The 22,842-nt window shown below is 44.1% G+C and overlaps 1 protein-coding gene across 2 annotated transcripts in view; it reads right to left on the reverse strand.

Moving 5' to 3' along the window:
* LOC137413776 (bile acid receptor-like) overlaps positions 1 to 13,082 on the reverse strand; it is a 65,131-nt gene extending 52,049 nt beyond the window's left edge. For both annotated transcript variants that reach the window (XM_078782196.1, XM_068099214.2), the window contains exon 1: positions 13,006 to 13,082. The gene's annotated coding sequence lies outside the window, so the exon portion shown is untranslated. The remainder of the gene's footprint in view (positions 1 to 13,005) is intronic.
* Between the last annotated feature and the right edge of the window lie 9,760 nt (positions 13,083 to 22,842).

The following is a 22,842-nucleotide window of genomic DNA, read 5'->3' on the forward strand; positions in this document are numbered from 1 at the left end:
TGTACAGAATGAAGCCGAGCTAGATGTGAGGCAGGTGCACCAACCCAGAGGGGAGAGCTGTACTCCACCAAGCTGCAGTTGAAAGCTTTCTATATGGTGAGGAGCTCAGTCGTGCCAAGAAAGGACTTCACAAGAAAGGCAACTGGCTTTGGAGGCCAGCTTGGCAACATGGCTTTCCCAGAAAAGATCATGGCAGACAGTGAGACCAAAAGCTTGAGTGAAAGAACTTATTCAAGAGGATTGTTGAGAAAGTAGATGGGAGGGGTTTTCCAGATGGTCTTTTTGGAGAGACAAAGTGAGAGTGTGAGATTTGTCAGGATTGAAAGACATGTTCCACTTGTTTGACCGGTTTGAAATATTGTCCAGGTCTGCAGAGAGTGAAGAGGCTGCTGCCTGCCGATTTGAGGGATGAGATATGGAGTGGCAGAGAGTGGAGTCATCAGCAAAGAGATAGAGAGGATTTTCCAGAGAGTCGGAGAGATCATTAATGAAGATTAGAAAAAGGACAGGGCCCAGAATATTTCCTTGAGGAACTCCAGCCTGGACAGGAAGAGTAGATGAGAGAATTCCATTTAAAGCCACATGTTGACTGTAACAGGTGAGGAAGTCCACTAGCTATGAGTGGAGATTTCCATGGATACCATTAGAGGAGAGTTTGGTGAGCAGAGCGGTGTGCCAGACAGTATCGAAGGCACGAGATATGTCAAGGGAGACGGCTCTGATTTCCTGTTTGGCGTTCAGGACATCTAGACCCCCATGTTGCTCCAGAATGATCATCAAACTAATCTGTCTATTTCCCTGGTCAGACACTAGAAGAGCTTCATTCCCTTGACCATATAGGCCTCATGATAATTCCTGGGCTGACCACATACCAAAGCTGGCCTCCAAAGTTAGCCGCAGACTTGACATCCTCCCTCCACCGATCCAAATCTTTCATTGGTAAATCAGAGCTATTTACAGTCTACAAGGCTTTTGTCTGTAGCTCATTGGAGTGCTGATCTTTCCCATGGTCTGTTGCCACAGCATAATTTCTGTCTCTCCTGGATTATATTGGTATACAGCATTAAATATTACACGCACGCATGCACACACAAAGCCTGGTGTTTGCTTAACGGTTAGGACTGCTGTCTTGAGATCTTAGGTCTTGACTACGAGTCCCTGTCAGCTGTTTAATTAACACCAGGTGGGTTGACGCAGCCCATCATCCTTCCTAGATCGGCAAAATGAATACCAGCTGACTGGTAAAGGGACATTGCATCAGTGGCACAGGTGCTCCCTCAGAAAATGATGCAGCCAAGCAGCCACAGGCTGCATACCAAATCACACACACACACACACACACACACACACACACACACACACACACACACACACACACACACACACACACACACACACACACTTATAGAGAAAAAATAATGAAGAACTACAATGGCTCTTGGTAGAGAGTATACCTTCGCCAGGGTGAACAGTTAACGTTTTGTATGTAATGTAATATGTTTTGGGCTACTGCTTTTGTATGTAATATGTTTTGTATGTTGCTGAACTTTATCCCACTGATGGGCCAGATCTGGATTCGGAGCTGAACCAAAATCAAATCGGCTTGTTCTTGTCACTTATTCAACCCATCGACCAAGTTTTTTTACAACTCGTCCAGAACCTTTTGAAATATCATGTTTTATATCGTTTGTGGCCCTATCACTCGATGGTGAAGAATCACTTAGAATTTAAAAAAAATTGGCGTATCCAGATACATATTCAGATCTTCACCAAAATAGATTCAATTTGTCCTTGTCACACACTCAACCTGTCCACCAAGTTTCGTCTGAATCAGTCCATAACTTTTTGAGATATCCTGTTCACAAACAGACAAACAGACTTCATGCAGAGCACGATACTTGCAAAATACACCCTCGCCCCTCAAAAAAGTTGTCATGGATACATCAAATTGTCCATTTCATTCAAACTAAAATTGACCTTGAGATTAAAATTGATCTCAAATCAAAACTCTGGTCAATCGGATGAAAATGGATGATTTTTTCAGATGAAAAATTGGTGATTTTAGAAGATTAACCTTGAATTGGCCTTTGACCTCAAAAATAGTTGGTTTCCCAATTCAGTGAGGCAATATGCAATTGCTGTTTAATTTCCATGTCAATCCGATGAAAATTGACCATTTTTCAGATGGAAATTGATGATTTTAGATGGAATCACCCTTAGCCACTCCCTTCATCTCCCATTGGCTGTAACTTATAGGCCACTCCCTCTAGCTTCCATTGGCTGTTCGCTGCTCTCCGGCCACACCCTCCAGCTCTTCCCTCGGGCCTGCAAGACTTGTCCTAAGCCCATGACAGGGCATTTCAGGCTGCAATGAGGCCTACCATTACTCTACCTGCCTCAACGCATACTAACACTGGGAAGGAGACTATACTTCACATTTAATAGGAAATAACTAACTAAGTGAGGCTACATGTTGTGGTGTAACTAACTATGGGGGAGGGGGGGGGGTGCCTTTATCTATCTATAATTCCAGTAATCTCTGTACGTTTGTACGTTTGTCTGTGACCGCTGTTTCTCGACAACCACGGGTCCGATATACTTTTAACTTGCCAGGTATATTGCTGGGGACCCGAGGATGTGCCTTTTCAAGGTTTGAAATTAATCGGACAAGTACTTACCGAGCTATGTCCAAAAAACGCTTCAACCAATCAGAGAGCAGCGAGCTATCACGTGTGCCGAACGTGGCGATCAGACTCTACCTCGGACGGCACATTTGACAGCGTATTCATTTATTTCACGTTGGAAAACTATGTTGCCGTTAAACTATGTTTTAAAACGAATTCAAACTGCGATTAAATTAAAACGATTCATCGTAACTGCGACGATTTGCGAACTTCCGGCAGCCAATCACAGAACGCTTTGTTGCGTAGGCGTGGCCGATGTGAGACGAGCGGAGCTGAGCGCGTTACGAGCTGACCGCCATTACGGTACGTAATTCGATTTCTTATGCGCATTATTTCTCCCAATTCAGTCAGAGCGAAGGGCGGAAGCGAAGAGCGTTGTTTTTTTTGTTTACGGGCGTACGGGCGGGGTAGAGCGTACGGGTAGCGTTTTTGTTTTTTTTGGCAAGGAACGGGCACCCACGTACGGGCAATGCCCTAGTTTACAAAACCGCAACAATATAATAAAGAGAGCAGGAGACAAGATGGGGAGAGAGAGGGAAGCACACAAGCACGACAGTAGAGAAGAGGGACATCGGGAGATCTGTGGAAGGGAGAGGGTTGTGGGCCTCGTGGTGCATTCCCCTCTTCTTCCCCTTCCCCGAACGAGTCTGAGGGCCCTTGTCTGGGAACGTAAGTAAGGCCGTCAAGATTCTTCGCTGTGTCCTTTTTCTATGAATACTGTACATTTGTGAATAAATCTTGTGGTTTGTTTCCAACCTGGCCGTTTTCGTCCTTCCAGCATTGGCCTAGCATTGCACGAATTAAAACCGCTCGATCGGGTTCAATAGTGATTAACGGCACGAGTTACGCGACGCACAAACCGCTCGGGCGTTCAATACCAGCGTGACTCGTGCGAGGTTCAGTCCCCGTTCTCACGGCCGCGTGTGTCGAAGGTACTCGGGTCGTGACCGTTAACCCTTCCACGCGTGGCTGTGGGCTCGGCGGCTGGAATTGCTTAGCAATCCGTCCCCCACGAGTGTAGTGTGGGTGGCGGCCTCGTGGATTCGAAGCTCGAGGGGGACCAGGGCTTAACCCCCCGCCCTCAGTACGTCGACGAGCTCGAGATCCGCAACAATATGTTTTACGTGTCCGTTTATATTTTTTGTGTTTAGTGTGTTAGCTCTTACACGAGCCTAGACTCTGTATACAAAAAAATACGTGATCATGGTATTTTACTTTTAATAATCCCACTTCAAAACCATCAGACTTCCTTGATTTTCTGCTCATTTTCTGCATTTTCTCAAGTCCAACACTAATGTAGACGCTTGTACATACATATATGCCCCTCGTTCAGAACAATGACATGAGGATAGATTCATGTTTAATGGACAAACACGACAGAAAACCATAGTGATCTTCACTTGACAAATCTCACAACGTAGAGAGCAGCAAAGCCTGACTCACCCCACGTGGGCCAGGTTGGCTCCACGTAGGGAAAGAGGAAACGCATGATAAGGTGGTGCTTCCTGGCTGTGGTTTGGGCAGACCGACCTGCTTTTGAACCCTCGCCGTGGCGTCTCTTAGGCTTGTTCCCCAGCCATGACCCGGTTACCACTGTAATAATTACACTACCTCTTCCTAATGACCATCATATGAAACGTCATTAATCTCGTGAAGATGAAAACGAAGCTTTTGTTCGATTATTTTTTATGCAACAACAGGGTAGAACACTTTTCAAATGCACTTGTATAAAATCCTTTTTTTAATTTTACAAGAGATGCAATTAAATGTTTGCAGATGGGGCATGTGGGTTTGAAAAGTGAACCACAGGTGCCTATTTAACTGAAACATTGCGCAATCCAAATGTCTGTTGCAATTCCACACAATCAAATGTCTCCAAGCAAAGTGATTATGAAGCATATCGTAACGTGTCCTTTGGCGACAGTAGTATTGTTGTGTTGTCTGCATTGGATTTGTGGTTGGACGAACCGGTCTTTGCCATTGGTGGCAAACTTTGAGGTTTGCGAGTTTTGAATTCATCTCAACTCTGCGCTTTTCTCCTTCCATATTCTGATATAGCCACGTGGACACCTCTCCCCTGGACTTATGATTCATCTTGGTTGAGGATTCTCCCACAATTCCTTCTCGGTAGGTGGTTAAACCACTCATGACGCCATAAAATACATTTGTCTTTGCTGATCTTCTTTAATTTCTCCCCTTCTGTCTTATAGTCGAACTTTTCATTCCTCTCTACTTTTATTTATACCTTTGCTTCTTTATGACTTTGTCAGTAAAGGTTTTTGTGACGTTCACTTTCTTGCATTCATGGAAGCCCTTAATGCTTTTAGAGCTGCAAAAAAGGACTGGCTTGTTTAAACCTTAAAGAAAAAGGCAAAGCATTTTGTCTTGATGACAGTGATTGGACAGCACTGTCCAAGAGCAAGCATGGAGATAAAATCTTCAGAAAAATCCATGTGACCAATGCCCCTTTTTGGGGGGAGATACATGGTAATGCTCCGTACGGTGGTCATTCCTCCTCTTATTGTGTTGTGTAATTCATTCCTCGTTCATTCCTCATTCCTTTCTTAATTCATTCCTCGTTCATGTTCATTCCTCGTTGTGACATTCATTTCAGAATCATTGGAATCTCCCGCGATGAAGCTAACTCCGAGGGCCTTTCACTCACTCACCACAGGCAGGTTGGTGGTCTTTCCGTCTTCTACCGACTCCTCTCTGGCCTTGCCCCCCCCCCCCCCAGCTCTCTCTGGGCTCTGTCCCCCAAATATTCCTACAGGTCGCACAAGATCTGCCTGCAACCCTCTTATGGTTAAACTGCCAAAATCAAGACTTCTGCTCACCTTCACTCCTTCATTCCTCTTTTCTCCCGCCTCTGGAACAAACTCCCTCACTCTCTTTAATCCCACTCCACCCTCCAGGTCTTTAAAACAGCTGTTCATCACCATCTATTATCTTCCCCCATCTAAAACCTTGATCTTTTCTACCCCCACTAGTTTCACCCCAAATCCACTTTTTTGAAATACCAACTTCTTTCCTGGAAGTCCTTGGTGTCCTTGTGTTTTTTTACTTCTCCCAGCCCCCTCCCTTCCCATGCCTCCTCCCCCCAAGCCCTCTCCCTCCCACACATCTCCCGATGTCCCTGCTCTCAAATGTTGTGTTCGTGTGCTTCCCCTTCTCTCCCCATCTTGTCTACCGCTCCCTCTTTTTATATATTTTGTTTGTCTGTTTGATTTGTTTGTGAAATAAACGTTAGCTCTTTCACGAGCCTCGATTCTGTATACAAAAAAAAGAAAAAAAAAAGTAGTGATGTTCGCTCCGCTTCCTCCACCCACTGTCAGCTTGTACAGAAAAGTTTCTTTTGAGAATACATCAATTCACTCCATTAGATGCATTTTTTCAAGTTCACATAATTAGAAGTATGGCACAGATATGTTGCTTACAAGAGGCATAAATATTTTTTATCGAACGGATTTATAAACTCTTCAAAGTCTGCCGGGGATTTTCCTTCTCACCTGACGTCTCAGGTGGAGTACATTTTGCTAGTCAATACTATAAGAGATGTTTGTCTGTGTATGCATGTGTGTTGCCATTTTTCTCAGAGACGGCTGAACGGATCCTTGCCAAACTTTCAAAGGTTCATCACTCATCAGTGAGGTTCATCGGAGAGCGTTTTACGCGAAAAATCTAAAAATATTTTGAAAAAAAAGATATTGGATTTACAAAAATAATAAATTAAAATTCAACAACAACAAAAGAAATTATATATAAATCGCTCTATATACAGGTGCCTATCTATGTCTTTGTAGCGATGTGAAAGATAATATTAAATGATCCCCGACCCCATTCCATAGTGGACGTAGGGAGGTGTTTGAGGCCCCCACAAAAAAATAAGAATTTTTTTTTTCTTTCAAAATGCCAACAGGAGTAAAACAAGAACGGGCAACGCCAGGTAACCCTGCTGGCATTTTATAAAGAGTAAAGTTGAACGACAACCTCATAATTTGACGATTCCTCTTATGAACCAAGTCATCTGACATAGAAAGTAGCTATTGACACAATACATTTCATTAAAGGGAATAAAAAATAGGAAGTTGGGAATATGAATGATGTGTGGTGAATAATAACGATAACAATGAGAAATAAAACGTTGATAACAAGGAGAAGTGGGCAGGGAGCAGGTCGAGGTAACACACGAGGGGAACCGAGAGCCTCTGGTTGAGGCAGCGGACGTGTCCGAAGGCACACAGCACAATGACAGGGGCTCTGCTTGAGTTGTGAACGGTCATTGAGAGGTGAGGCAGGTGGGAGCAGGAAGACAAATTAATAATTATTATTTCATAATAATTACCTCCAATGTACTCCAAAACAGCTTTATTATTATTGATTATAATAGTCCATCAAAAGTACCATGACATTAAACCTTATGAATATTATCAACAACAGAAAGATAAGCTCCATCGCTCCCTCAGTGGATGGAGGAGTAATACAATATTACTGAGGAAGTGATTCGTTTTAAAGTAGTGATTTGTTCCAGTTGCCCGGTTTGAATCCAGCAGGTTGTGTCAAAGTAACCACAAGTGTCACCGCTTTCGAAGGCCTCCCTGCTGGATCTGCATCTGAAGACCGCATTACTGTGCGGGTTGAATATCCCGAAGGTGCCCAGCGTCACGCTGACAGGGGCTACGTGACTGGATCTAATCTTAGGCCGAGCAAACCAGGTCACGTGACGTGATCTTCTAAATGTTGTGGAGACTACTACCAATGGTCCCTCAAAGGGTCTTCATAGAAACCACCAAATTAAGCAGAATTCACCCGACACCAAAGCAGGTTTAATAAACACTCAATGATGCATGGGGAAGCATTAACAAGAAGCAATTAATCAATTATAACAAGACCACAAACTCCTTAACCCACGAACCAACAAAGCCCCACCTTAAATATTTAAGTCCTTAAGGCATCATGCATACACGATAGAGGACAGAGGGGAATGACAGGAATAAAAGAGCTAAGGTTGGGCAAACCCAGCGAGTTCCGGTTCCTCCGGTTTGAGACCACGTGCACACACCTCAGTGGCAGTCTGGAAGGTCGGTGCTTCATACCTGCTCATGGAACTGCTCTGCTCTCTGTTATGTATGCTCTGTACATTCCTCTATAGAGAGAGATGGAAGTCGATGGACTGCCCCACATATAAGTCCAGATGTACAATCGAACAGATATGAGGTTAAATAATTAAGTCATCAAGTGGACATGAGGGATATTTTTACACCGCTCCGTCTCAATTCCACCTCCGTGTGCTGCCCGGCAACATGGTCGCGCACCGAAGGCGCACCGACAATACTGCACTCTGGGAGATATATTATTTATTTATTTGGCATGGGGACGGCGTACTTTTAATGTAGCTCCACATGTTTCAACATTCATTTTGTTCAGTTTGTTTCACCGCTTTTGGCTGTGTTCTCTTCTCCTCTCCCCTGCACAATTTATTGTTGTTCATAAACTTTGATGAGAACCTGTTTTGTGGCCATTGGGGGATGTGGAAGTCCAAGCACATTTCGCTAATTTGGGTTAAGCACCTGCAAGTGGGAACAATTGGGAATTGGCACGCTAATGCACAATTAAGTTATAACCAAACTGTCCTTCAGCATTCCTCGGGGGGGGGGGGGGGGGGGGGCAGATTTGGATCGTCGCATGATTCTTAAACCATTGATCTGCACGCAGATCTCAGGCAGACACGGCGACCACTCATCCCCTACCCGCCTGGTGGTTCTTTGGTGTGGTTAAAATTCCGCCACAGTCACAATATATTGTTGTGGGAATCGTGATAGTGGGTAATGGGTGTAGACTAGTTATGTCATTAATAAACGTTCAGCACTAGTGTGCGGTTTCTGTGGAAGAATGCTAGGGCAGGTGTGAAAGTTTGTTCAGGAGCTGATAATTGTGACCCGTCCACACCATAATGTGTCTAAAAGCTTCCCACCATTCCCCCTCATAAATCCTACAAATCGTTCCCTTTGTAATTTGTCTGTGTGTTTCATAATTTCACCTGCTCCACAAGCCACTGTAACCCCAGAAAATTTCCACAACTCCCCCCGGGAAAGGCGAGAGGGCTCCTCCCTCACACCCCCGAGGAAGGCGAAACTAAAGCAATGCGACCATGCATCAAGGTAAGGGCTACACCCAGGCTGGGGACCACATGGACCTACTCATAACCGCAAATGCGGCAAGAAGCTACAAGAAGCTGAACTATAGCCAATGAGCACAAGGTTGCAAGGTAATAAAAGCAAAGGGGCACAGACAGAACAGTTCCGTTCATTTGAGAGAGTTCGACATGACCAAGCACAGAGCAGTTCGGCGAGCAGTGCAGAGCTGACGGTTTGAGAGTGCGGTCGAGGTGAGTTCTGTGGAGCCCAGCAGGTCTGACGTAACAGTACGAGGGGAGAATCAGCGACATCATACGAGTGTGTGTGTGTGTGTGTGTGTGTGTGTGTGTGTGTGTGTGTACAAGAGATACGAAGTGTGGTTGAGACGCAGCCAGACACATCCCTCCCTCCCACCAATAACCCTCTCTCTACAAGCCCACACCAACCCCGGACAAGCATCGCACGGGGACAAGGATTTTCTGTCTTGTGACCTATCCCTGTCTGACTTTGTGGTGGAACTGGATAAGGTATCGCGTTAGCCATCGCAGTTTGTGGAGATATGTATTGTGGACAGAAACCCATCAGCGTTTGCCTTCCTTGTTATCCCTATCCCACTTTGCTTCCTATGAATGATCGTTTTAAGACCATTTTCCCTGCTAGAGCAGGGATTAGCCTTGAAGGCCCCATGACCTCATGGTTCCCTGTTTGAGGCAATGTTTTTATGGCCGGATGCCCTTCCTGATGCCAGCCTTTAGTCGCCTCTTACGATGCGCAGGGATACGGCGTACCTATTCTAAATCTGGGTACACACCGGGATCATTCATCCCAGCAAGCTGGTGCTCAATTTGCCGACCTCGGAAGGATGACAGGCTGAGTTCAAGAATTCTGCCCTGGCGTTAATGCAGCGATCGATCGGGATTCGAACTCAGGATCCTAGGATCCCAAGTCCGCACCATAACCGCTAAGCCAACACCAGGCTAAGCCAACACCAGGCTAAACCAACACCAGGCTAAACCAACACCAGGCTAAACCAACACCAGGCTTCCTATAGTAAACCTGTTTTCTCACCACTTGGTGTGTTGGTCTGGTGCGCGGTTAATTCGAAATTATAACTGTGCTGCGGTGGTGGTTGTTGTTGAATATTTTATTGTTTTTCGGTTTTGCATAATAATTTAAACCGAACATCAACGTTGATTGCACGGTATGAGAGGTGGTGGATTGGGGGGGGGGGGAGGCGGAGGGGGGGGGGGTTGATCAGATTCAGGAACGTCTAGATACTTTAATCCATTGGGCAAATAAATTAATTGACAGATGCAGTTTAACATAAACAAATGTAACCCCTATCACCTGTACACTGGTACTCATTTCGCAGACGTCAGAAGGATGACAGGCTGAGTCAACCCACCCGGTGTTAATTAAGCCGCTGACCGGGATTCGAACTCAGGAACCTATAGGATCCCAAGCCAGACACCTTAACCGTTCAGCCAACACCAAGTTTAAACGTTCTAATGCTTCATGGGATTCACCATATATATGAAACATAACGTATAATGTAATGTCTCAATCACATCAACAACGTGGATATATTATGATCGATCTGAGCACAAATGATGATTTCACTATAAATCGTCGGTGAACAGGTGATAGCTAGTTTATTACTTGCAAAATCGAAGATTTTTCAAGTATATTGGTCGGTTGTGTTTGTGGTTCTGTCTGTCTGTCTGTCTGTTTGTCTGTTTGTCACCGGCCTACAGGTCACAATTTTAAACCGATCTTCACGAAACTTCACCAAATGGTAGAGTTGGTCAAAAGCAAGAAGCCTATTGTTTTGGGGGTCAATAGGGCAAAAGGTCAACATAGGCCAAAGGTCACCAACTTTGCTAGATTTCTAAAATCCTCAATTTTCATCCGATTGACTTGAAATCTGAAGAGGACTTGCATATCTGGTCAATAAATTCAACCACCAAGTATTTTTGAGGTCAACATAGGCCAATTGGTCAACATAGGCCAAATTTCTAAAATCCTCAATTTTCATCCAATTGACTTGAAATTTGAAGAGGACTTGCATGTCTGGTCACTGAATTCAACCACGTATTATATTTTAGGTGAACATCGGCCAAAAGGTCAACATAGGCCAAATTTCTAAAATCACCAATTTTCATTTGATTGACTTGAATGTCCAAGAGGATTTATATATATGGTCACTGAATTCAACCACCATCTATTTTTGAGGTCAACATAGGCCAAAAGGTCAACATAGGCCAAAAGGTCAACTTAGGCCAAATTTCTAAAATCCTCAATTTTCATCCAATTGACTTGAAATTTGAAGAGGACTTGCATATCTGGTCACTGAATTCAACCACCAAGTATATTTGAGGTCAACATAGGCCAAAAGGTCAACATGGGCCACATTTCTAAAATCCTCAATTTTCATCTGATTGACTTGAAATTTGAAGAGGACTTGCATATCTGGTCACTGAATTCAACCACCAAGTATATTTGAGGTCAACATAGGCCAAAAGGTCAACATGGGCCACATTTCTAAAATCCTCAATTTTCATCTGATTGACTTGAAATTTGAAGAGGACTTGCATATCTGGTCACTGAATTCAACCACCAAGTATATTTGAGGTCAACATCGGGCAAAATGTCAACATAGGCCAAATTTCTAAAATCCTCAATTTTCATCCAATTGACTTGAAATTTGAAGAGGACTTGCATGTCTGGTCACTGAATTCAACCACGTATTATATTTTAGGTGAACATCGGCCAAAAGGTCAACATAGGCCAAATTTCTAAAATCACCAATTTTCATTTGATTGACTTGAATGTCCAAGAGGATTTATATATATGGTCACTGAATTCAACCACCATCTATTTTTGAGGTCAACATAGGCCAAAAGGTCAACATAGGCCAAAAGGTCAACATAGGCCAAATTTCTAAAATCCTCAATTTTCATCCAATTGACTTGAAATTTGAAGAGGACTTGCATATCTGGTCACTGAATTCAACCACCAAGTATATTTGAGGTCAACATAGGCCAAAAGGTCAACATGGGCCACATTTCTAAAATCCTCAATTTTCATCTGATTGACTTGAAATTTGAAGAGGACTTGCATATCTGGTCACTGAATTCAACCACCAAGTATATTTGAGGTCAACATAGGCCAAAAGGTCAACATGGGCCACATTTCTAAAATCCTCAATTTTCATCTGATTGACTTGAAATTTGAAGAGGACTTGCATATCTGGTCACTGAATTCAACCACCAAGTATACTTGAGGTCAACATAGGCCAAAAGGTCAAATTTCTAAAATCCTAAATTTTCATCGAATTGACTTGAAATTTGAAGAGGACTTGCATATCTGGTCACTGAATTCAACCACGTATTATATTTTAGGTAAACACAGGCCAAAAGGTCAACATAGGCCAAATTTCTAAAAACACCTATTTTCATTTGATCGACTTGAACTTCTAAGAGGATTTATATATATGGTCACTGAATTCAACCACCATCTATTTTTGAGGTCAACATAGGCCAAAAGATCAACATAGGCCAAATTTTTTATATCCTCAATTTTCATCTGATTGACTTGAAAATTGAACAGCATTTGCACATTGTCACTAAATAGGGAAACTAACTATTTTTGAGGTCAAAAGGTCAAAGGTCATCTCAAGGTCAACCTTCCAAAATCATCATTCTTCATCTGAAAAATCGTCACTTTTCATCCTGTTGACCCGAGCTTTGATCAAGATTGTTAATTTTAATCTTCATGAAATGGACAATTTGCTGTATCAATGGAAAACTTTTTGGGGGGGGGGGGGGATTTTGCAAGTATCATGCTCCGCATGACGTTGTCTTGTTATTTAATCCGTTTAATTTCATCACAAGTTTCACTTTATTTTGGAAATGCTACTAAAAGTATCCGACTCGGTGTATCACACATGAATTAGTATTTATTTATACCTTATACTATACCCTTGTACAGAGTATTAGAAAATAAACGGCTCATATTCATTCATTTTTTTTTATTTTTTTTCAAACAACCAGTTCATCGACTAAACGATACAGAGAGCAAGAATCGATCAAGATGAAAGTGAAACCGCCACGAGTTGTCCTCATCAATCAAAACGAGTCATTATATGTACACAATAATGGTCACAAGGCGCCAATCGTACATACCTTCTGAGTTCCGAGAAAACGCACAGGTACAACGTACGAAGTTCTTAGGTAGAACCTCGAGGCACCTGCGCGCGAAAAAAAAAAAAAAAAAAACACACACGATGTACCAACCAATCAGAATCAAAAGGCTCGACAGAACGGACAGATTGGTAAGGAGGGGCGGAGCCAGTCACATGGCGAAATGGAAATGCGAATGGTGATTGGAGGAAACGAGATCCCCGATTTGCACTCTGTGTCGGCGTCACCTCTAACCTGCATCCTCAGACTTGGTAAAGGTAAACAACGTCAACTCCACAGTTATATATTGTACCTTAGCTGCCACCGTTATTACATATATAATGTAAAGGTAGATTTGCTGGCAGGATCGTTACGCACACTCGCCTCGAAGCTGTCCAACCTTGGTTCGAATCCCGACCCAGCAATAAACTGCCATCCTGGTGTTTCACAAGCAAGGTGAATCACCTAGGATTGACGTTAAACTGCCATCCTGGTGTTTCACAAGCAAGGTGAATCACCTCGGATGGACGTTAAACTGGCGTCCTGGTGTTTCACAAGCAAGGTGAATTTTTTTTTTTTTTTGTATACAAGATCGAGGCTCGTGAAAGAGCGAACATTAATCACACAGAAAAGACAAACAGACACACAAAACAAATAACATCGGGAGCGGTAGACAAGATGGGGAGAGAGGGGGAAGGACACAAACACAACATTTGAGAGCAGGGACCGAGAGACATGGAGACATCGAGAGAACTGTGGGAGGGAGAGGGCTTTGGGGGGAAGGCATGGGAAGGGGGGGGGGGGGGGTGGGAGAGGTATAAAACATATGGACACTGCCAAGACTTCCAGGAAAGAAGTTGGAATTTCAAACAAGGTGGATCTGGGGTGAATTAGTGGGGGTAGAAAAGATCAAGGTTTTGGATGGGGGAAGATAAGAGATGGTGGTGAACAGCTGTTTTGAAGACCTGGAGGGAGGAGTGTGATTGAAGTGAGTGTGGGAGTTTGTTCCAGAGGCGGGAGAAAAGAGGAATGAAAGAGTGAAGGTGAGCAGAGAGCCGAGATTTCGGCAGTTTAACCATCAGAGGGTGGCTGGCAGATCTTGTGCGACCTGTAGGAATATTTGGGGGACAGAGCACAGAGAGAGCTGGGGGAGCAAGGCCGGAGAGGAGTCGGTAGAAGACAGAAAGACCACCTACCTGCCTGCGGTGAGTGAGTGAAAGGCCCTCAGAGATAGCTTCATCGCGGGAGATTCCAATGATTCTGAAAGCTTTGGATTCAACAGCGTGAAGCCGAGCCAGGTGTGAGGCAGGAGCACCAGCCCATAGGGGAGAACAGTATTCCATTGAGCTGCGGATGAAAGCCTTGTATGTGGTGAGGAGCTCAGGTGTGCCTAGGAAGGACTTCGCACGACGGAGGATGCCCAGTCGGCGACTGGCTTTGGAGGCCAGCTTGGAAATGTGGTTTTCCCAAGAAAGATCATGGCAGATGGTGAGACCCAAAAGCTTGAGCGACAGAACGTCTTGGAGAGGATTGTTGAGAAAGTAGATGGGAGGGTTGTCCAGTCGATCTTTTCGGAGAGACATAGTAAGAGTGTGAGATTTGTCAGGATTGAAAGACATGTTCCGCATGTTTGACCAGTCTGTGATTTTGTCCAGGTCTTCAGAGAGTGAGGAGGCTGCAGACTTCCGATCTGAGGGAAGAGGAATGGAGCGGCAGAGAGTGGAGTCATCAGCAAAGAGATACAGAGGATTTTCCAGAGAGTCGGAGAGATCATTGATAAAGACCAGAAAAAGCACAGGGCCCAGCACACTGCCTTGGGGAACTCCAGCCTGAACGGGAAGGGGAGATGAGAGAAATCCATTCAGGGCCACACGTTGACTACGACCAGAGAGGAAGTCCGCAAGCCATGCATGGAGATTTCCATGGATACCATAGGAGGAGAGTTTGGTGAGCAGAGCTGGGTGCCAGACCGTATCGAAGGCACGTGATATGTCAAGGGAGACAGCTCTGATTTCCTGTTTGGCATTGAGGACCTCCATCCATTGTTGAGACAGCAGAAGCAGCATGTCCAGAGTAGAGTGACCTGGTCTGAAACCAAATTGATGATCAGAGATCAAGCCATTGGAGAAGAGGAAAGATTTCATATCCGAAGCAATGATGGATTCCATGACTTTGCTGATAATTGGGAGCAGGCTGATTGGTCTGTAGTTGCAAGGATCTGTTTTTGCACCTTTTTTGTGTAAAGCGGTAATGTTTGCTGATTTCCAGGATGCTGGCAGATGACCTTGAGCAAAAGATAGGGTGAAAAGAACAGAGAGAGGGTGAGATAGAGCGGCAGAGCAGGATTTTAGGACCCGTGGGCTGATGCCATCTGGTCCAGTTGCAGAATCAGAGTCGAGGTTTGACAAAAACTCCTCCACCTTGTCAGGAGAGAAGGTCACAGAGTCCAGGAGCAGTTTGGTTCGACTGGGAAAGGTGGGAACAGAGAGAGATGGGTTTGGGACTAAGGATTTTGAGGCAAACACAGAGTTGAGGCATTCGGCTTTGTCACGTGCGATGTCAACTGTGTGGCCATTTGAGGTAAGGGAGGGGATGGAGGGGGAACAAACACCAGAAACGGATTTGACCAGACGCCACCAGGATTTGGAGGAAGGAGACAGGTTTGAGAGTTCATTCTTGAGTGAGGAGAGATAGTGCTTCCTGGCACTCCTGAGGGTAGACACACACTTGTTCCGAGCTTGGTGGAAGGAACTGAGATTTCCTTCAGTTGGATTAGCCTTTCAAGAGGCAAAGGCAAGTTGTTTCAGGGCAACTGCCTCACCACAAGATTCAGTGTACCATGGACGGGAGGAAGGGTAAGACAACTGAAGGCGAGATGGGATAAATCTGTGCATGAGAGAGATCAGTTTGCTTTGGAAGAATTCCCAGGAAGAATTGATGTCAGAGGCAGTGGAGATGGGAGACCAATCCAGACGATTGATGGCTGCTTGAAGACCGTCCCAGTCGGCCTGAGTGAAATGCCAGACTCGTCGACGCTGAGGAGGCTCTCTGAGAATGGCCAGAGAGATGTCAACTTTGACAAGCACATGATCAGAAGAACCGATTGGAGCAGAAGAAGAGCAGCAGACATTAGCAGGGAAGTTGGTCATAATCAAGTCTAGAAGAGAAGATACTCCATTGGCTGAGATCCGGGTCGGGAAATTGACAGATTGTGTCAATCCCAGTGAGTCACAGAAGTCCTTTGCTGAGGTGCCATGACTGGTGAGAGAGGAACCCACACCCAACCAGGTGGCATGATGACAATTGAAGTCACCACATATGAGGAAGAGAGAGTTGGGATGAGTGGTTAGAAGTTGGTCCATGTTGTCAGACAGTGAAATGTAGATGGAGTCATCACTGTTTGGGGGACGGTACAGAACACATATGAACAAAAGGTGGGAGCGGAGAGGAAGCCGTAGCCAGAGGTACTCCTGGGGGTGAGGAGGAGAGAGGGCAGTGCAAGGAGAGTGAGGAAGAGAGTTTTTGATAAAGATAGCCACCCCACCACCAGGCCGAGGCTCAGGTCTATCATACCGGAGGAGGGAGTAACCAGGAAGAGATATTAAGGAATCAGAGACATCTTGAAGGAGGAAAGTCTCTGTTAAGCAGATCAAGTCTGGATTGTCAGAAGCAACCTGTATGGAGAGATCAGTCAGGTTTGAGCGAAGGCCCCGGATGTTTGAGGTCCATACCGTTAATGAAGAGAGAGGGGGAGCATCGGGTACAGGACAGGGGAGGGGAGGAGTAGGGTAAGATGAAGGATGGGAGGGGGAGGTAGGGAGAGCAGTTGTTAGTGTGTCAGCGATTGCAGAAGAGTTCCAAGAAAGGGAAGGATGAGGAGGATGAAAGGTTTGAAGGTGAAGGGATGAGGCACAGTGAGGGGTTGTTTGAGGGGGGGGCAGAGGAAAGAAGAAGGTTGGGGGGGGGGTGGAGGTATGAGATAGAAGGGAGACGAAGTGGGGAGGAGGCAGCTTTGAGGAGGAGGGGAGAGGAGGGAGAATTGGAGAGGAATGGTATGGGGGGAGATTTGAATGGGAGGGGTTGGGGGGGAGTTTTGAAGGGGAGGAGTGAGGGGGGAGTTTAGGAGGGGAAGGGCAAGGGGGGAGTTCAGGAGTGGAAGGGCAAGGGGGGAGTTCAGGAGTGGAGGGGTAGGGGGGGAGTTTAAGAGTGGCGGGGCAAGGGGGGAGTTTAGGAGTGTAGGTGCAAGGGGAGGGATTTGGATGGGAGGGGCAAGAGGGGGGTTTAGAAAGTGGATGATTAATGAAAGACGAACATTGAAAACAAATTGGGTTTGTTGTGATTTTCAAGTTAGCAATCCGGTTCAGGATGATGGAGGAGGGATGGAATGAATGTGAATTTAGACCATGTAGTGAGGGAGACGTATAAGATATTGAATTTCTTTTTTTTGAGGTGGAATGAGTTGGAGAGGAAATTGAGAAAAGCCTTTTAAATAGGAAGAAAAACAGCGTGTTGTAAAATACCACTGAGTAAAACACTGAAGGGGAAAGGTTATACATATTTAAATAATATTTAAACAGAACCGTGAACAATCTTATGTGCACAAAAATACCAACGGGGGGAGAGCCGAGAGGGACCACCACGAGTCACGTGAACAGGGCAATCAGCTCGGATGGACGTTAAACTGGCGTCCTGTCCGCCGAAATTAGCTTGTGGATGATAGAGACCCCATGGTGTTCTTCGCGAAGAGTCGGCGAGCTATCGCCGGCACCCTGGCCGTATTCCAAATTCCTGCCAAATGTTAGTCGAACGTCAGGCCCAACACTCGAGAAGCTGTTTCATCCCCTTCCCCTGATCTATGCCTCCTCACAATTCTATCTCAGCGTTCTGCAGTCACTTCCTTGGACTTCATGGTAGAGTTTCTGCTCTGACATGCAGTCAACTGTGGGACCTCATATAGAAAGGTGTGTTTCTTTCTAAATCATGTCCAATCAATTGAATTGGCAACAGGTGGACTCCAATCATGTTGTAGAGACATCTCAAGGGTGATCAAAGGAAATCGGATGCACCTGAGCTCAATTTGGAGTGTCATAGCAAAGGGGGTTGAATACATATTGACACAAGACATTTAAACTTTTCATTTTTTATTATTTTGTAAAAATTTCTATTTAGAAAATCCACTTTGACGTTATGGGGTATTATGTGTAGATCAGTGACAAAAAAGTCTCAGTTTAATCCATTTTAAATTCCGGCTGTAACACAACAAAATGTGAAAAAGTCAAGGGGTGTGAATACTTTCTGAAGGCATTGTAAGTACAGGTGATGTCATTCCTAATTCTACCAATGACATTTCAACAAGACTTTTAGAAGCAATGATGGATCTTTTGAATTTTTACACCACCCCACCTCAGGATCCTGCTCCCACAAATTACCCTCCTTGTACCCCCTGCTTATGTTGTTGTCATACCATTTCCCTTTGCCCTCACTTTCTCTTTCCTCATTCTTGTCCTCCATGAACCTTGGTTCCTGTATAGAAGAAGCCCAGACTTGTTATTTCCAATCTATTCACTCGGCTGGTCAGATACCTTACAGGTAAGCATACTCGTCTTTTCGCTGTTTAGCCTGTGTTTGAATCTCAGCCTAGTGCCACCTTGGTGTTTCGCAGACGTGGCGAGGCATCAATGTGTGTGAGCCCTCTAAAAAGATGAATGAGCCCTTACTAAAGTGCTTGCAATGGCAGGTCTTGCACCTCAGCCCCCTTTTGGGCAACTCCAATTAGCCTTCGTGCCTTGGAGTTCACAGTTTTTAGGGGCACAAGATGAGATCAGGAAGCACCAGCCCACACAAGACGTCCATACACTCAACAGCACCTGAGATGAAAGCTTTGTAAGCCATAAGGAGCTGAGGAAAGCGTTGATGCGAGGGACTCCAAAGGGTGCTGGAGACTTCGAGGTGGGATTGTTTCATCGAGAAACAAAAGTCATGGCGGATTGTTAATCCAATGTGCTGCACAGACTACACGAGACGTTAAAATCCAAGGAGCAGCAAAGACCTCGACCAGGGGTTGGTTGGAGGATAAACCGGAAGGTTAGCCATATGGTCTTCATGTAAAGAAAGTGACTGTGGCACTTGGAAGCATTGAATGACATTCCATGTGATTGAGCTATTTCTTCAAATCGGTGAACAAGGATGAGGATGAAGACTCTTTCACTGATGTAAGAGAAGCAGAGTGGAGTGATATGCAGTGACAGTTTTCCAAAAAGGCCATTGTTGAAGAGCATAAAGAAAATACCCTTTGCCAGATTAGGAGAGAACTTCAGATGACTTTGGTAGAAGAAATTTAACAATTGGGTACCCACAATGTCGCTGGTACCCACAGTGCCCCAGGAAGTGATGGCACTTCTGCCGAGTCCAGTGGCTGCAAAAATCCACAGAAATTACCTTAAATGGTGGTTGATCAGCCTTGAATAAAAGGAAAAACTGACGTTTTGGGCCTTACTCTTTGTCAGAGCAAAAGACAGAAGAATCGGGGCAGAGGGTCAAACAGGAAGATTTACGCAATTCCGTCATCGCCGACGTGCTGCGTGAAGTGGACACAAAGACAAGAAAGGAAAGGGATGGGAAGGAAGAATCTTGGTTATTTCAGCTGAAAGAAAACTTCTCATCCAAACTGAGTGGTGCTATTGTTCCACGTTTATGGATGCTTTGCTGTTCCGAGTTTCCAGGAGCCATTTCTCCCATGGAATAGTGTGAAACCACAGACCGACATGTGATTAACTGTGTCCTGCAAGGTTGAAGTAACATGACACTGAGATTTCACGAATGTGATCTCCAAGTAATTGTCCAGTTTGTTCGAGTGAACACTAGAATGGCACTCGGTAGAGCACATACCTCCATCAGGCTGAACGGTTTACGTTTTGTATCCCACTGACAGGCAGGATCTGGATTGGGACGTGAACCAAAATCGAATCGGCCTGTTCTCGTCACTGAACCATCTCGTCCACCAAGTTTATTCATAACTCGTCCATAACTTTTTTAAATATCATGTTATATATCGCTTTTCGCCCAATCTCTCAATGGTGCAGAATCACTTAAAAAACGAAATAATTCCTGTATCTGAATCCATATTTAGATCTTCACCAAAATCGAATTAATTCAGTCTTGTCACACACGCAACCTGTCCACAAAGTTTCGTCCAAAATTGTCCATAACGTTTTGAGATATCTTGAGGTATATCGTTTTTGGCCCGATCACTCAATGGTGAAGAATCATTTAAAACATTCTCTTAGCTGGATCCGAATCCGGATCTTCACCAAAATCTAAACATTTTGTCCTTGTCATATACGCTACCTCTCTGCCAAATTTCATCTGAATCCATCCACAACGTTTTGAGATATCTTGTTCACAGACAGACAGACAGACAGACAAATGAAAAATCACTCATGGAGCGACACTTGGCAAAACAGATCAAAGTAGAATGGCACTCAGTAGAGCATCCTTTTGACCTCAAAAATAATTAGTGGTTGAATTCAGTGACCTGATATGCAAATCGTCTTCAAAGTTTAAGTTAATCGGATGAAAATTGACAATTTTAGAAATTTGGCCTATGTTGACCTCAAAAATAGTTGGTGGTTAGTTTCAGTAAGCCGATATGAAAATCCTTTTCAATTTTCAAATCAATCAGATGAAAATTGAGGATTTTAGAAATAGGAAAAAAGTAGTTGACCTTTGGCCGATGTTGACCTTTTGGCATACGCTGATCTCAAAAATAGTTGGTGGTTGAATTCATTTAGCTGATATGAAAATCCTATTCAAATTTCAAATCAATCGGATGAAAATTGAGGATTTTAGAATTTTGGAAAGAAGTGGTTGACCTTTGTCCTATGTCGACCATAAAAATATATAGGATTTTGTCGGACCACAAACGCAACCATTTGGTGAAGTTCGGTTTAAAATTGTGACCTGTAGGCAAGTATAAGTGAGCGGACAGACTAACACACAAACACAAACACACAAACCAGAGTGATCAACATACTTGCAAAAAAAAAAAGTTTTTTTTTTGGCAAGTAACAAAAGAGACAGACAGGGGTGAAAACATAACCTCCATCCACCTTCGGTGGTGGAGGTAGTGAGAAAACATACCTCCGCCCACCGAATGATACAGTAAATGACATTGGATGAGATGCATGTGAAATTATCGAAATAGCGTGGCTCGGCTCGCTACGCTCTCCTCACCACGTCGCTGCAGAGGCACGGGCTTGTTCAAACTCAGGATAATGAGCTGACTGAAGAATTGCTGTATTGTCATCATTTACACCAATCATAATACAAACAATTTTTTTGTACAAATTTATTTGTAATATTGTTGATATTATTTATTTGTAATCAAAAAAGGTCCATGTGGTGTAAAGCTCCAACGTCTAAAATCCAAATGGTCAAGGGTCGAAGCTGTCTAATCGGTCTGAAGGGTGTAAGGGGTCTAAATGGTGTTAAGGTCTGAGGGGTCTAAAGGGACTGAAATGGTGTAAATAAAGGCTTAAGGGTATAAAAGGTTGGAAGGGTGAAGAGATCTCAAGGTGTCGAAAGTATTGAAAGGGTCTTAAAGGTAAAAGTGGTCTTAAGGATCTTGAGGGTCTTTGGGATATTTTAGGTCTTTGGGATATTTTGGGTATTTGCGGTATTTTGGGTGTTCAGTCTTTAAGCGTATTAGGGGCATTTTGGGTGTTCGGGGTCTTTCTTTTGGGTATTCAGTGTCTTTTAGGTCTTTTGGGTCCTCTGAAGTATTTGAGGTCTTTTGGTTCTTTGGGATATTTTGGGTATTTTGGGTCTTAAGGCTCTTGGGGGACTTAAAGGGTCTTCAACGATCAAAGGGATCTCAGCAGTTTAAAGGGTCGAAAGGTATATTCCAACAATACGTAATTAATAGACGTACAGAATTAATAGACAGGATGCAACCGTTGTTCAAACAGTACCTAATTAATAGATACATAATCACAGCTTAACTGGTGTCTTTTGTGTCTTCTGGTTATTTTGCATCCTTTGGGTCTTTTGAGTCTAAGGATCTTCGGGGTTTTCAGGTTTTTTGGGGGGTCTTGGTGGTCTTTAGGGTCTTGGGGAACTTAAAGGGTCTTCATAGGTCTAAGGGATCTCAGCAGTCTAAAGGGTCGAAAGGTATAGTCCAACAATCCGTAATTAATAGACGTACATAATGAATAGACAGGAAGCATACAGCGTTCAAACAGTACGGTATTAATAGACAAAATCACAGTTGACGACTTCCCGAACAGCCGAAGGAATATACACTACCGGTCCAAAGTTTTAGAACACCTCAATTTTTCCAGTTTTCATTGAAATTTACGGTTTAATGTCTCAATGTACTCTGAAATTAAGCATAGAACAAATAAACAATTGGAGATGAAAAAGAAATCATAGAATCATTTTGTTTAACAAAATTTTATTAAAATATTTGACTCAGCAAAGTGGCCACCTTTTGCAGATATAACCGCCAAACACACTCGTGGCATTCTTTCTACAATGGAAATCAAATATTGTTCGGGAAGTTCCTCCCAACACTGTTGCAGAAGTTCCCACAAATGTGTTGCACTTGTAGGTTGCTTTGCTTTCACCCTTCTGTCCAGTTCATCCCAAACCAGCTCGATGGGGTTTAAGTCTGGAGACTGTGCTGGCCATTCCATGATTTGAAGCCTACCGTCTTGTTCTTTTCCTCGAAGGTAGTTTTGACATAGCCTGGAGGTGTGTTTAGGGTCATTATCTTGCTGTAGGATGAACTCCTGAATAACGAGGCATATATCAGAGGGTATTGCATGGCGCTGCAAAATGCTG

Source organism: Myxine glutinosa, chromosome 7 (genome assembly GCF_964187855.1).
Source record: "Myxine glutinosa chromosome 7, kmMyxGlut1.1, whole genome shotgun sequence".
Taxonomy (NCBI): Eukaryota; Metazoa; Chordata; class Myxini; order Myxiniformes; family Myxinidae; genus Myxine; species Myxine glutinosa.